The sequence below is a fragment of the Dermacentor variabilis genome, chromosome 2 (genome assembly GCF_050947875.1).
Source record: "Dermacentor variabilis isolate Ectoservices chromosome 2, ASM5094787v1, whole genome shotgun sequence".
Lineage (NCBI taxonomy): Eukaryota > Metazoa > Arthropoda > Arachnida > Ixodida > Ixodidae > Dermacentor > Dermacentor variabilis.
The window spans coordinates 257023081-257036372 of NC_134569.1; the positions used below are offsets into that span (position 1 = coordinate 257023081).

General features: G+C 47.5%; 1 protein-coding gene and 1 pseudogene across 14 annotated transcripts in view; one reads left to right on the forward strand and one right to left on the reverse strand.

The window, feature by feature from the left end:
* The window catches only part of faf (ubiquitin carboxyl-terminal hydrolase-like faf), an 819194-nt gene that overhangs the window by 704495 nt on the left and 101407 nt on the right, over window positions 1-13292 (reverse strand). The gene's annotated exons all lie outside the window — the stretch shown is intronic.
* Window positions 1159-1882, forward strand: LOC142570766 (uncharacterized; annotated as a pseudogene).

Genomic DNA, 13292 nt, shown 5'->3' on the forward strand with positions numbered 1-13292 from the left:
AAACAAAATGCTCAAGCATCTCGACAATGACTCAATCGAGTTTCTCACACACAAGATGAATGAAATCTGGTGCAGCACCCTCATTCCCAAAACTGGAAAGCAGCTTACACAGTACTCATACCCAAGCCAGGTAAGGTGCCGAGCATCGACAATCTAAGGCCCATTTCTTTGATGTCGTGTGTCGGGAAGATGGCTGAGCACGCCATGCTTAACCGCCTCACTGACCACCTTGAGTCTAACAAATGCTATTAGCCCCGAGAACGAACTACAGTGGCGCTGCGAGCACCACTCGCGTGACGTCAGGGCACAGACTCACGCCTGTTGTCTGCTACAGTTTTGGCGCTTTCTGCGGTGTTTTTGTTCGTTCGCCTTCGTTCTCTATGCTTGTATACTTATGGCGGTAATATCAAATATATTTTTACGGCGTCTTCATTCGCGAAAATTTATGCAAAGAGCTTATTTCTTAGACAACAATGCAGCCCTCAAAGGCAATGCTACAGTGTCAGCCAAAGGAGCACAGACAAGCCCATTGAGGGTTTTTCATGAACGGATCGACAACCGCAAGGACATAGCATTTATTAATAATCCAGTTATGATACCATACATGCCGCAATGCAACAAGTATGTCAAACGCTGGCTATATGTGACCTTTACAACAGTTACCTTGATTTTAATCTGCTAAAACAGGTTTGCTCATGACGAGTGGTTCGGGGTATTGTATTGTGCTGATAGCGCCTGTGCCGCGTGTCATGTCTGCATTATCGGCCGCTCTCGCCCTGATGCCTGAAACGCTGTCTGTCCATGACGTCACTTGTCACATAAGTGCTTGCTATATAGATATTCTGCTTGCGTGAAATAAAGGTTGTTGTTATCGTGCCGGGATCAAAGCCAGGCTCAGTTCCTTCCTGCCCCCTGCCCGGCTGCGCTCGGCGTCCGGCTAGGGCCGAAACACAACATGGTGTCAGAAGTGGGATTCTCTGGCATTCGAGGGGCGTTGCCTTAACTTCGTCAACCGGCGCCGTGTCAGAAGACAACGCAGTCAAGCCCTTTCATGGCATGTTTGCGGTTTCAGCTCCGCCAAATTTGACTTCGACCAGACATCCGAATGGACTTCTTGTATCCAACTCTTTGATGACTACCACTTCGCCTCGGGCCTAAATGAGCGGAGTGAAGAAGCGCAGGTCCGGACTCTACTTTATACGATGGGCAGGCAATCAAGAGAAATCTTCTCTGCTTTTGCATTACCCGAAGAAGAACAGAAGCAATACGAAGTCGTCAGAAAGAAGTTCGACAAGCACTTCGTCACCGCAAGGAACCTTGTTTATGAGAGCGTATGCTTTCATCGTCGCATTCAAGAACCTGAAGAGTCAGTCGACCAATTCATTACCGCGTTGCACACACTGGCGGACCGGTGCGACTACAAGGAAAAAGAGCACATGATTCGCGACAGGTTCGTGGTCGGCCTCGGGGATGCTAAGCTCTCTGAGTCACTTCAAATGGATGCGAATTTGACTCTCGCCAGCACTTTGGCAAAAGCGCGCTTAAAGGAAACCATCCAACGACAGCAGCAGCAACTGCGAAAAACCGACAACAAACCCTTGGTAGTGGCGACCAGCAATCTTGACGCGGTCAGTAAGCAAGGGCAGCCCGGAAAGAATTCTTCAGGACAGCACTCGGGCAGCTCATCAAAGAACTGTTCACCTGGAATACAAGGTCGGTGCCCCAGAGCACAGTCCTACCGACTAGGCACCCCCGGGTCATGCCCCAAATGCGGTCAAGGAGCGCACCCCAGAGCCTCGTGCCCAGCAAAAGCAGCGAAATGAAACTACTACGGTTGTTCCGGACACTTTGCAGCTGTATGTCGGAAAAAGGCTGCACGTGATCGAAAGAAGGTACAACTTTCATCTCTCCATATGGACGAGGGGGCGTATTTCGTTGGCACGGTGAACGGGGAGTACTCTAATTCTCGGTATGTTCAGGTCATCATTAACGGCACTCCAGTGTTCGCTAAAGTAGATTCCGGTGCCGAAGTTTCCGTTGTGCCCTCAACGTTTCCCGGTTAGCCTACCAGACTAGAAAAGTGCGACATAATCCTAACAGGCCCGTCGAATGAGCCACTGAATGTTTTGGGAAAGTTTCATGCCACTATCCAGTGGAACCAAAACAATGTCCAGCAAATCGTGTACATGGTCTCACCGTTACGCTTCGTACTTTTGGGTCTCCCAGCGCTTGAGGCTCTGGAAGTTATTAAATTCGCAGACTCGGTCAGTAGCAGAACAGCAGTCGAAGCTTCCTACCTGCAGCTTTTCAGCGGTCTAGGAGCGATAAAAGGAGAATACAAAATTAGACTAAAGCCGAACTCGATACCTTTTGCAATTCATGTTGTGTGTCACATAGCCTTACCCTTGCGTGACCGAGTTAAGCAGGAGCTCGAGCGTATGGAGCGAAATGGCGTGATCCGCAAAGTAGATGAACCAACAGAATGGTGTGCAGGAATTGTGCCAGTACTCAAACCATCTGGAGCGGTTCGAGTACTGTTCGGTTCGTATTTGCTTTGACTTGACGCAATTAAACAAAAGTGTACTTCCCGAGCGCTATGTCATGCCGACAGTGGATGATAGCCTCGGTCTTTCAAGTGGAGCCTCTGTGTTTTCGAAGTTGGACGCCAACTCTGGCTTCTTTCAAATTAAGTTGTGGCCCGAAAGCCAGTTGTTAACTACGTTCATAACGCCAGTTGGGCGATACTGTTTTCAAGGAGTGCCATTTGGAATAACGTCCACACCCGAGTTCTTCCAGAAGAAAATGTCGCAGATACTTGAAGGAATCTCAGGCGTGATAAACACGATGGATGATGTGCTCATTTTTGGCAACGACAAGGCTCAACATGACGAGCGCCTGCGTCTAACTTTAGATTGTCTCGCAAGTGCCGGCGTTATCGGGCGCTCTCGCCCTGATGCCTGAAACATTGTCTGTCCGTGATGTCACTTGTCAAATGAGTGCTTGCTATATAGATACACTGCTTGCATGAAATAAAGGTTGTTGTTATCGTGCCGGGATCGGAGCCAGGCTCAGTTCCTTCCTGCCCACTGCCCGGCTGTGCTCGGCGTCCGGCTAGGGCCGAAACACCACAGGTACAATACTGAATTTGTGCATTTCTTCACAGAAATGCTCGGCAGTAACACGAGAACTTCATTAACACTGCAGTTTAGATTCCACAAGCACCACTTGCTTCTTTACCTGCTTCTCAAAATTAGCTGGTTCTTCACATGTTTATGTTAGGTGGCAGTAATTTGAAGTAAAGCTAATGAAAGCTTACGGCTATTTGCAGAATACGAAAAGGAATGTACCATTATATATTTTCTTTTCTGTGCTACACGTTCAACTCACTTGAGAAATTTACTGGTGCTTGTTGGGTGCGGAATATACATTACGGCGAATATACTTGTTTGGCAAACCGAGATAGGCTGCTCGGCCCAAATTTTTTAGTGAAGTATGCCTTTTCGACCATAGGGCTACAGCCAGAAAGAAGTCGAAGCATCAATCATTAGTAGCATGGGACATACTGAAGATATCATAATTCCCCGGTGGAGGGTAAAAATCAGGTGATATATCTAAGGCTTGTGGTGTTTTCTTAATGAAGGTTTGCGGAGTTCTCTTTTATGTATGACGAAACGAATAGTTCTCCATTTGTATAACTAAACAACGCTGCATCGAGACATGGTGAGGCAGAAGGTGCTTGAATTTTACTTTTCTAGGCACCGTAAGCTGCACTGTAGTACCTTGAGAATACCTTAAAGGGACACTAAAGGTTGCTATTAAGTCAACGTGGACTGTTGAAATACCATCCCAGAAACCTCGAAACGCTTGTTTCGTGCCAAGGAGAGACTTATTTTAAGAGAAAATGCATTTTGAAGCATCTGCGTACCTCTAGCGCAGTTCAAATCGCCCGCCCTCTGATCGAGGAGTACTGACATCACGGTCTCATAGTGACGTTGCGCCGTCGGTGAGTAAAACGGTGTCCGCAGACGGCGCTACGGTTTTTCTGCGCAAAACGCAAACGCGCAGCCAGAAACAGAGCCAAGACAGAGCCAACAGCAGAGCGAAAGTGGGAGTATGGTGGCTAGCGAAAGGAGAAACGCGCGACCATAAGCTGGTACTTCATTCTATGACGCAAACTTCGACGCTCGTCGCAATGGACCCTGACAACGACAGATTGGCTCGCGATGCTGGGCTCAACTTCAGTGATTTGAGCAGTGACGAGCGCGACCTGCGGCTGAGGGCTCGCGCTGCCGGCGTCGTTGCGAACTACGATGGCAGCCTCGACACCAGCTCTCCGGAGCAGGAAAGCAACGAGGGCTTCCCACGACATCACATGGATGTGGCATTCTCGCTGCTTGTTCCAAATGAAAGTTTCGCGAGCCAGCAGAACCCGCACAGCACGACGCGATAACGAAACTACTGAAACTCCAAAGCGTGCGCGGCGCAGAGTCGAGCGAAAGCGAAACCTTTCGACCACCCATACTACTGAAGGGTAACATTAAAATGTTATTTTTTCTTAGAATCGAATAGACGTAGTCAAGTAGCATTTTCTTCCGTCTTATAATCGAATGAAATTATATTTTTAATACGAGTAGTTGAGTATTAGTAACACCAATTATGAGAAGTGCTTTCGTCATCGGGCTAGTACCGGAATGTCGCTGGGGGGTCTCAAATAGTGTCATGCATTTACCTCAATTTCTCAGTTACTAAAGCTCTGTTCACGATTATATTGACGCCTTAGACGTTCTAGAACATTGCTCTACCACTTAAACTTGACTTTCTGGTAACCTTTAGTGTCCCTTTAAGCATTCCAATTGGCGCTGTAAAAAAATGTTTTATGGTTTCAATTCGAAGTTGTAGTGAACTGATGGGTTTCGCGAAGAACGCATGCCTCTCCATACCGACAGTCGGTTCCTACCGTTGCGTGAGGGGTGTGCCATATTGTCGATAAAGGCTACTGAGGGCCACCATGAAACATTTCATCGCTTGCAATTGATTGGCTTTCGATCTTAACCACGAAACTTTTCTCTCAGGTGATTCCTACTATGGTATTTATGAATCAACTATGTAAATACTCTACATGATGCACCGTAGTGCTAGCAGCCAATAAGCAATTCGTTTTTTGGAGGCCTGTTTCAGAGAGGGATGAAAATCGCACCAAACTTTTTCATAAGAATTGCGCCTAACTCTTTTTTTTACGCATTAATTAATGGCCATATTTGACTAGAACTCACCAGAGTAATAAGAATTATGATGACAGTTTCGCTGGGCAGTGTCTTTCTAACACCAATAACATGCTGACGCTAATTACCAAGATTTTTCTTCCATGTAAAATGCAATGTCTCTCACAGCTATATACTAACGGAATGTGAAGTGTTTAGCGAAGGATCATACACAACTTCATGTGTTGAATTTGCAGAAATTCTTTTTACCCAAAATCTATGGACAGACATGGCGCACATATGCATTGTAAAACCAGTAGACCCCTTTACCGATCATAGCTTGCGATATCCAAGCTGCAAATTGTATCGACTCTCGGGCTTTAGGAGAAAGAACTGCGGTTTAGGCATGGTAGTAGAAAGAAGCCGACATATCCTTCAACAAGTATGGCTCCAGCCACTCATACCCCAAGCATACATGAAGGGAACGAGCGCGCGCGGCAGCCGAGCGAGCCACAGCGAGCAGCGTCCTGGCCATGACGTCACTCGCGAGAGGGCGCCACTCCAAATTCTTGCCGCTAATACTCACAACATGATTGTCTATTGGTCGGGGTTCTCGACTCAGGGCGCCATGAGGCTGATCAAGCACCAGATCATTAACTCCACCTCCGCTGACACTAAGACAGTTCTTGGCTTCGATTTGAAAAAGGCTTTTGACAACCTATCGCACGCCTTTATTCTCAAAAGCCTGACAGAGTTTCACGTTGGCAAGCGCGTGTACAATTTCGTGTGCTCCTTCCTTTCCTCGAGGTGCACCAAACTCAAGATTGATGAGTTTCTGACCCACAAAATTCAGCTTGGGCCAAAGAGAACACCTCAGGAGGTGGTGATCTCCTCGACGCTGTTCAACATCTCCATGATCAACCTGTCGAAGGCCTTGAACAAGATCCCGAACATTAACTACACGATCTACGCGTACGACATCACCATCCGGTGCCCCAGCGGATGTGAGGATCAGGTCGAGGGCGCTTTGCCAGAGGCCATCGATGTGACGGACCGGTATCTTGTGCCCACTGGGCTAAGGTGCTCGCTCGCTAAATCCGAGCTCTTACTCTACAAGAAGAGGCCCAGAGGCGGTTCTCACCGCTCCTGAAAGCCAGCAACGGAGAGCCACATTATGTTATTAACCAGTAATGGCTCCCCAGTTCCGCGGTTGGACACTATCAGGGTCCTGGGAATGTTTATGAAGTCTAATGGAGCCAATGGAGCCGCCCTCAAACGCATTTGTTCCAAGACCGAAAGCGCCCTCAGTCCGAAATGAAGAATCACTAACAGGTACCGCGGAATCAGGGAGGACCATCTGATCCAGATTATCCACGCAATAATGCTATGCCACCTCGCTTATTCAGCGGCTATGCACAACTGGCTCGTGTCGGAGCGCAACAAGATCAATGCCCTGATCAGAAGAGTCTTCAAGCTTGCCCTTGGCCTTCCCGTCCGAATACACACAGAAGACCTCCTCAAGTTAAGAAACCACAACATGTTTGAAGAAATTGTTGAAGCCCAAGAGTTTTCCCTGTTTGTTGGACTCTCTGGGACCCCAGCGGGCCGAGCCATACTTGGCATGCTGGGACGTAACCCCACAGTCGTCGATCCCGACGCTGTGAGCCTTCCTAACGACGCAAGATCCAAGATTTCCATACACCGGATACCACGCAATGTGCGTCTGACCTACAACGAAGGACGAAGACGAGCCAGGGGTAAAGCTCTGCTCGCCAGTGCCCGCTTGTACAAGGATCAAACATGCTTCGTAGACACTGCTTCATACGTTCAAGAAGAAGCCTTCTTCTCAGATGTCATCGACTGTGATTCCAAAGTCCTCCGCTGCGCTACCATCCACACTTCTAGTTCCAGCATTGCAGAGCAGGTTGCAATTGCATTGACGGACAGTGTTCATGACACGATTTATTGAGACTCCAAGGCCGCTAGCTATCAGGACCCTTCAGATGGGAATGGAGGCTCCCCAGGTCCTACGCATCATCCAAAATGCTAAAGACCTCAAACATCACTCATTGGCCTGGTTCCCTGCGCACCTTGGAACCACTGAGGGTGTCTCACTCAACCCCAACAAGGAGGCACACTCGGCTGCACGAGGTTTGACTGACCGTGCAACGTGTAATGCGTCCTCTCCTGGGCGACCCGAGCCTCTCTGCTCGTACTATGAGAACTGCAAGCATAATTATCTCTCAAGATGACTCCTGCCTTTGCCGCACTCCTCGCTGTGTAGTGCCCAGGCAGTCACTCTCAGACTTCTACAAACAAGCACTTACTCGAGCCCCGCAGCACTGCAAACAATGTACCCCGAACGGTTCCCAAGCCCGGACTGCCCCCTGCGTGGTCGTTATGCGGACTTCGAGCATGTCCTGTGGGGCTGTGCCTCTGCCGGTCCCCCTTTCACCCAAGAATAAATGATGAAGCTTATTAAGGCCTAGGACCAACCTCTCAAATCCTCGCAGTCCAGAGGGCTCGCGAGAGGGCCGTCATGTTTCACCTGATGGTCCCTGAGTGGGCCTACCCAGGTGACGCGACTTTACTCGCGTCTATTGTAGACCGAATAATGTTGTTTCGCTCACTCACTCACTCCAAGAAAATTGCAAAGTACAACTCAAGATAGGAGGGACACAGGTTTATAGAGTTTGTTATTATTTGACCACAACAGTGATCCATAAGGCGAGGTACTTTACAGAATAGTGGAAAGAGTTATAGATATTAAAAATGTCAATTTCAAAATTAATTTTTTTGACAACTTCTGGCATACTAGGACCAGACAGCCCCCTTAAGAGGAAGCTTTAGCTCAGGTTCAACTTCGATGCCACCTATTCACATACATGTAAAACACAGAAATGTTTTTCTGAGATAACCTCTTGGCTGTTTTTAATGAAATTTGTTGCATTTGAGAGAGAATCTTAAATTATAGTGACTGTTGGAAGCAAAATTTTCATTTAGGGCCTGAATTTTTTTGAAGAAATTTTCAAAAATTGGTAAGTTTGAAAAAATAATGGAAGCACAATGTTTACAAATTCGTAGCTCTCCACTAAGAGCAGATATTGTAATTCTGTAAACTGCATCTGTTTCCAAAGCATCCAAAGCAGACAAATATTATTTATCAATTTACATCTTAGGTGAATGTGTTACATTGTTTGCAAGGGTTTTGCAAATGTCCTACTCATATATTAATGGTATATTCGGGAGCCATATATAGTACATCAATTTTGTCCAATTTTGATGTACTATTCGATACAATTTACAGAATTGTGATATTGTTTTGCATTGCTGTGTTAAAGAGCCGTAAACCTCATAGTTTTGTTTTCTGAAAATTTGCAATTTTCAACAATCTTTATTTAAGAATTCATGGCATAAATCGAAATTTCCCTGCCGACCGGCACTAGAGTTTAACTTTGTCTTTTAAATGCAACAAAGCTTATCAAATTTGGTGCAGTGGTTGCCGAGACAGACTATTTCTTCTTTCCCATGTATGCATAGGAGCCCACGAGCTAAAGCTTTCTCTTAATGGGCTCACCAGGCCCCATAGCAAATTTTGGTTATACGCTGGAAGTTATTACGTGCCCTCTAGGGAGCATTCTGCAGCAAAAATTTTTCAAATCGGCTCATTAATAACTGAGATAGAAATATGTCAGTGCAGCGAACCCACGATTTCAGCAGGCAAGCTCTACTGCCAAGCGAGACACACTCTCCACTTGCCCCATCCAGTCTCTGCGAGCAAAATTCCTTCCCTGCGTTCTCTTATACTGGACCTCGAGGAACGTGTGACGCATACATTACGAGCCCCACCTTCATTTATCTTTCTTTTTTTTTTTTTCAGCTCGCTTTTCTACGGCGTGGTGCACTTCTGCTGACGCCGTCGCATGAGAGCTGTTGTGAGCGTCTCGTTTCGCGCTGTGCACGGGGACACATGACTAGCAGTATAATTCAGTGCTACACGAATACTGAGGCAGACATGAGAGAATGAAAAAAAAAAATTATCGTGGCACTGGAACGGAGTGGGCGTGGAACAGCAGTGATGACCTTGCTGAAGCCTTTCTGCTTCCTTACGCAGTTGCTCATGATCGCCTGCCATAATCTGCCAGGAAGACAGCCCTTGCAGCCGAATACTGCACATTTCAACGGATTCCCAGCAGCCAGATATGGTACTACCACTTTGAACTTCGCGCTACTGAACCATGTAAGAGCATCACCATTTAGCTACAACAAGCAAGATGAATCACCACCATCACCAACGGGCCTGCAGTGTATAAATAACCAGTCAACACATCCACTCACCAGTGGGCATGGGACAGCAGTGATGATGTTGCTTTTCTGCTTCCTTATGCAGTTGCTCGTGATTGCCTGCCTTGATCTGCCTGGAGGACAGCCCTTGCAGCCGAATACTGCACATTTAACCACTTGAAGGTTTCTGCCGTACATGTACGGCGGCGGTTTTCTGTCCCGCAAGGTCTGTGCCGTACAGGTACGGTTTCAACCCTCCGTTTGAAATTTCGCGCCATAATGACGATACATGCTCACTGGGACGTGCTGCCACCTCTTAGGACTTACAAGAAGTGTTTGAAATTTGTGCTACCTTCTTGGGGAGATAAAGAGAACTGATTTCTAGCTTCAGCGCGTCGCACATACTGCAGGAACATCCCTTTTGCGGTTTCGGTTTCACCGCGTGATCGCAACGGAGGCGCCTGAAACGTCATTTTTCTCTTTGTCGGCACTTTCTTGCAAGGTCGTGGAAGTTTATTTCTATCTTGATTGGCACTGCTCTTAGCTTGTTTATTACCGCCGCTCGCAAGGTATTCTCGCTCTCAGCGACAGCGCGCTTTTGCGGTTTCGGTTCCGCCGCGTGATCGCAACGGAGGCGCGCGAAACGTGATTTTTCTATTTGTCGGCACACTCTCGCTGAGGCAGCGGAAGTTGATTTCTATCTTTATTGGCGCTGCTCTTAGCTTATCACCACCGCTCACGAGGTATTCTCGCTCTCTGCGGCAATGCGCTTACACGAGAGGGTGCCTCAGACCTCTGCCCAAGGAAGCCGCACGCAGAGATGTCATGTGTGCACCAACGCAACTCGTCACTTCAAGAGGAGAACAGACACGCATTTTAGGTGTGTAGACTGCGATAAGGCGCTGTGCGTAGACCCATGTTTCAAGGAGTACCACACTCTGAAATACTACTGAACATTTTGCAGTTCGGAGTGATGCCGACACCAAAATACCATTCCTAATTTTTTTTTACTATTTATTCATGACTATACATTTTGTACATTTAAGATCCGCAATAAAGTAATTTGACCATCTGGGAAAGCCTGCAGTGTATAAATAACCGGCCAACACATCCACTCGCCAGTGGGCATGGGACAGCAGTGATGACGTTGCCTTTCTGCTTCCTTACGCAGTTGCTCATGATCGCCTGCCTTAATCTGCCTGGAGGACAGCCCTTGCAGCCGAATACTGCACATTTCAACGGATTCCCAGCAGCCAGACATGGTACTACCACTTTGAACTTCGCGCTACTGAACCACGTAAGAGCATCACCATTTTGCTACAACAAGCAAGACGGATCACCACCATCATCAACAAGGCTTCTGTGTATAAACAATCCGCCAATGCATCCACTCGCCAGTGGGCATGGGACAGCAGCGATAACATTGCTAAAGCCTTTCTGCTTTCTTATGCAGGTTGGTTATCCATATTCACTCTAAGTGTACTAGCAATGGCTGTTTACTGCTCATCCTATGCCCACACCCTTTGGGATGCACACTTGCCAACTGTATTCACATGGTGAAATTGCTTTCGTTGTCAGGGGATGTAGAAGTTAACCCTGTCCCTAATAAAAAGCAAGGTACGGCTAATGACAATATATTAGCTGCAATAAATTATCTTAAAAGGACAATGGAATCGCACCTTGCAGAGGAGTCGTGGTAAGCTTGAGCAAGGTAAAGGCAAGCCAGAGAGAGCTTGAGGTCAGTCAGAAACAGCTTGAAACGGGGCAAAAGCAGCTTGAGGCCGGTCAAAAGCAGCTTGAAGAAACCGTGTCAGACGCATTAGACTGACTGGCAGCTCTTGAAGCAAAGATGAGCGGTTTTACAGCATTCACGGGTAGGACTGACGTGCAAAACCTTGTAACCAAGGCTGTTCTTGATGAAATGATGAAAATTATCTTCTTCGGACACGCCTTGATGAATTTGAAGATCAGTCTCGAAGAGATAATCTTATATTTTATGGTGTTGATGATGTAGTAGATGAAACATGGGCAGAGTCTGAGCAAAAGATATGTACGCGCCTTCTGAGCTCCTTTTCTCTGGAATTGCCTGATGAAGGCATTGCAAGGGCACATCGCCTTGAATGCCGACCTATCATTGTGAAGTTCACATCATTCAAATTTAAAGGTAGCATTTTGACTAAGAGATCAAAACTGAGAACCCTGGCATGTCTATACAGGAGGACTTTTGCAGAGCAACTAGACTCTCACAAAGAAAGCTCATGGACTATGGGAAAGCAAGTGGCCACAAATATAAGTTGCAGTACACAACCGGCTGTACGTTAACAATAAATGTTATGTATATTCTGCCAACACTGATGCTGTATGCGAAGTAGAGGAACCAAATGCACGTGCCTCTGAAAATGACGCTTCAACTTCGGCTATAGCAACTACATTTTCCGGTTCAGCATAGCAAAATGTGGCCACTCAGGTATTACCTAGTCCAGATGAGTCTATTCTTTTTACTAATATTTATGCGAAATAAGTTGGCACGTGATGACACTGGCCCCTTGAGGTGACGAGGAATTTCATAGTAGCATGTGCGCTCTCCAAGGATGAGCCATTACTAAAGGCCGACTATTTTTTGCCAATTTGCTGCTGAACTATTTTAGCTTGTACTAGCTGGGTGACATTTCTGGTGGAGGTGCGGGATATGGTAGATGTTAAGATCTCGGGAGCATACTCCAGACCTAAGCCCGACGAGTAATTCGCCCAAGCTTACACCTGTGCCCGTACATGCCAGCCGACGTCTCCAGACTCCAGCCAGAGCATGGTGTGCTAACCGAACAAACTAGAATGACAAACCAACCACTTCCTGCCGCTGCTGCAGCATCGCATGTGGTCGTCAATCACACCCGGACGCCGAATCCGTTCCACGGAAGTGCTTCAGAGGCCGCCGCCGACTGGCTTGACCATTTTGACCGGGTTGCCAACCTCAACGACTCGACCCACTAGCGTAAGGTACATTATGTGTACTTCGCTCTTGAAGATTCCGCAAAAACATGGTTTGAGAACCACGAGGCGACATTGAAATCATGGGGAGTATTTTGTCTGCAGTTCCTCAATGCCTTCGCCAAGGCAGACAGGAAGGAGAAGGCAGAGTTAATAATGGAGGCGAGAATTCAAGGCCCGAATGAGCGAGTGACGGCATACGTAGAAGACATGAATCGGCTCTTCAGACATGCAGACTCTTCTATAACTGAAACAAAGAAGGTGCGCCACTTAATGCACAGAGTCAAAGAGGAAATCTTTGCTGGCCTTATTCGAAACCTGCCGATGACACTTGCAGAGCTCCATGACGGAGCTACTACCATGGAAAAGGCCCTTCAACAGCGGGCCAGGCAATACAACCGTGACGCCGTGACTTCAAGGGCGCTCTCTGCTGTTACCCTCGGTAACGACATCGGCACTTTGCGAGGACTCATCAGGGCTGTCATCAAGAAGGAACTGCAAAATATGCAGACGACTGCTGCCCCTATGAGACAACTTTCCGTTGTGGAAATGGTGCACATAGAGGTCTGACAGGCCGTCCATGTTCCTGGACAGTATGTGGCACCACCGCAGGGACCGCGTGCTGAAATGAATTACGCTGAACCACCCTCAAGTGCGTACAGCATGGTACACCCCGCTCAACAAATGGACCTGAGCTTTGTAGGGGTATTACTCAAGTTCGCGCATGCGCACCTGACCCTTCTCTGGATCGCACAGCGCCGGCGGAGCGGCAGTCGCTTGCTAGCACTTTCACAGCAGCACTAACAGTCAGAGCTGTGA